The sequence below is a fragment of the Meles meles genome, chromosome 4 (assembly GCF_922984935.1).
Source record: "Meles meles chromosome 4, mMelMel3.1 paternal haplotype, whole genome shotgun sequence".
Taxonomy (NCBI): Eukaryota; Metazoa; Chordata; class Mammalia; order Carnivora; family Mustelidae; genus Meles; species Meles meles.
The window spans coordinates 115,599,293-115,602,504 of NC_060069.1; the positions used below are offsets into that span (position 1 = coordinate 115,599,293).

The following is a 3,212-nucleotide window of genomic DNA, read 5'->3' on the forward strand; positions in this document are numbered from 1 at the left end:
GGGATTAATAAAAACAGGGATGATCTGGATGAGCCTGACCTAGTCACATAAGCACTGTAAATTTGAATTTAGAGGTCAGAGATAGATGTTAGAAACTGGAAGCAGGAGAGACCTTATTTTTCTGACCTTTAATGAGCAACTACCATGTTACAGAGAGGGCCATGTATCAGGGAATGTTAAACATCTTCTGATCTTACAATCGCAAGAAATTAAGTTTTGTATGAGGGTAGGAAATTTACATGTTTTATTCATGGGTATAACCTCAGGGCCAACAATAGTGCCTGGTACATCATTTTCAGACTGACTTAATGACTTCTGGTACTTTAGTCTTCATATTTCTTACCCCCTTAACTAAAATAAGTCTTTAATGTTGATGGGCATTGATCGATTCCTCTTGGAAATATTTATGTTTGTTATATTAGATCTATATTTAAAAGATATTCTTTATAATATGTACCCATAAAAGTTAACTGAGAGTTCAATCAATGTTGAACACAGATCCTAATACATAATAATAGGTACAGTGTGAAGTAATGGATGACATATTGACCACGGATGTGAAAATAAGCATTCTAAGTTGAGCAGCATGACCTTAGGCAAATGATGCTACTTCCCTCTGTAGAAAACTCAAATAGCTCTCAAGCCATAGAATGAAATAAAAATTCCTACAGTAAGCCAAGATGGGCTTCTGCCCTTGGCCCTAAACTCTAGAAGATCTCACTCTGGCCCTATGTTGTGCCCTTTCCCATGGGGCAATTGTTTTGTGGGCCTAAAGGGATATACCCACCTGAAAACTATCTAGCTTTGAGATCACATCCAAGATAGCTAGAACTCAGAACTCGGTATCCCTGACTCAAATGGGCTTGAGTCCATTCCGAAGGACTACATTTTCTTTTCCCTTGGGTTGAGCTTATAGAGACTGCTTCCAACTCCACAGAAGGCACTTCCCAAACACTTTCCTTTCTCTGAGTTTTATGATGTTTTCTCAGCTAGAACACCTTTTCAATTTCCACATTTCTTGATTTGCCAATCAGAATGAATGCTCATTCCTCAACTATACATATTTCATGTCCCTGCCTCTTATGTTGATTTTTCACCAGTCTTCTACACTAAATTATAAATTGATGGCAAGCAAGCCACTCTTGTTCGTGTTGGTGTTCTCTACAGTACATATTTCAGGGTCTTGTACCCAGAAAATATCTGGCAGTTCAAAGAAAGAAAATTTTCTGAGCCTAGGTTTCTCATCTCTATTTTAATAAATGTTGATTTTAATGTTTTCACGATAAATAAATACTTCTCTTGATGACTGCAGATATGTAAGACTGTTTGGTAGTATTTAGAACCATTACAGTAATGGTGGTCTTCCTGATTGGTGTGTAGTCTTTAATAATTATAAGGAATTACTCGTCTGAAACTGCTGTCAAACAAGCAATACTCCATTTATGCAGACATCATTTTCAGGATTGTTGGTAACCTGGGCACCTTTGCCCCAAATAACTTTGCCTCCTTGTGTCACAAGGCCCAACTCACTTACGTTCACCTCAATTACAGTACCTTTGGTAATAACACCCAAAGTTGTATATAGTAGGGATGAAGGATTCTTTTTTATGCCAAGAATTGGCAGGCAAAAGGTTGGTTTCAATTCAAGATGTGTTACATGGGCCTTTTTGAAACATAAGGACATTGGCCTAATGAATCTCTCATATTTAGGTGGTTTTCGAGTGATGCTGTCTCCAACAAAGCAGACTTTAGTGACCATCTTCTTCCATGCTTTCTTTTTCCTCTTTCCTGTTTGAATAACTTTTAATAGTTCTGTTTCTCCTTGGGCATGTAGGGTAAAGGAGCTTCCCATTTCCTTGCTTTCTCTTTTTGTCTTTTTTAATCATTTTGGAAAGTACTTTAGCTCAGCACTGTCCCTCCCTGTCCAGTAGATACTGAGGTACTGCTCCTTGTGGAGTCTTTTCATCATTCTTTTGTTTGGTGTTTCTCTTTTCATTCATCTTGATAGTCTTTTTCATTTGTATTTTCTCAGCTTTCAGACCAGTCATCTTTTTTGTCTTCTTTGAAGGCTCATGAGCCTTTTGACCTTCTTTCTTTCTCTTTTTCTCATGGCAATCCAAACCATAGCCGTTGTACTTCCAGTGTAACTCAATATATTAATTTTGTGGCTTGGTGACGTTCATGGAGCCGTAGGGTACACCTGCCAAGATGTGAACCTCCCAGACCTGCGAGCTTACTCCATGCAAGTCACAACAGGAAAGGGTTTCTCACCTCTAAAAATTGGAGCCCTACAAAGATTATCTGTAAGGTTTGTTCCAGGTCTACCATTTTACAGTACTGTATATGAAAATATTGTAAGATTTCAGTGAACAGAAAAATAGTTTTGAAATGCATAATATAATAGACTCCTAGAAATCATTTAGACTAGAAAAGTAGGAATCAGTGTAGGAATTCTTCCTACAACATCCTGGAAAGATAATTATTCAGCCTAACTTGAAGATCTTCAGCAATAAGGAACTCACCATCTCGTAAGTTAGCATTTTACTTTGTTTTCCTTGAATTGTGAATAATCAAAGAATGTTTTTCCTTATATGGAACTTAATGCAAATATTCTTTTATCTAAACCAAACATTTCCAGTTTTTTGTTCCTATTGTGTTCCTATTGTGACTGTGTTCTGGACACCTTCACTTTCTTGTGGTCCTACACTGAGCACATTCCAATCTCTAATTTCACCTTCCGAACACGTGACTAGTATGAAGAGCAGTTAGGAATGCCTGTCTATCTGCTTTTTCACCTGTGAAAACATCCCACTTTAACAGTTTTGCTGTGTTGTTTTTGTTTGTAAGAATCACACACTATTGGCTTATACTGAGTTTATAGTCAAGTAAACCCACTAGATTTTATTCATAGAAATTGCTGTTATGGCAAGTGCCTCTTATCCTGTGAGATAATCTTGGAAACCAATAATATCTTGTTAGGTTCTCCCCAATATTTCAACCTGTCATAATATTTTTAAAACTTGATTCAGACATCCATCATATTAACCATCTCTTCCAGCTTTGTGTTGGCTGCAGATGTGATAAAAAGGCCCTCTTGTCCTCATTTAAATTACCAGTAAAAGTGTTGAACACAAGAGACCTAAGTATAAAACTTTGTAGCATGTCATCAGATCGCCATTTTCCAAATTATATCCTTCATGATGTTAATTCCA

At 37.0% G+C, this 3,212-nt stretch overlaps 1 pseudogene; it reads right to left on the minus strand.

Moving 5' to 3' along the window:
- Positions 1-1,420: 1,420 nt before the first annotated feature.
- Positions 1,421-2,183, minus strand: LOC123940751 (annotated as a pseudogene).
- Positions 2,184-3,212: the final 1,029 nt, after the last annotated feature.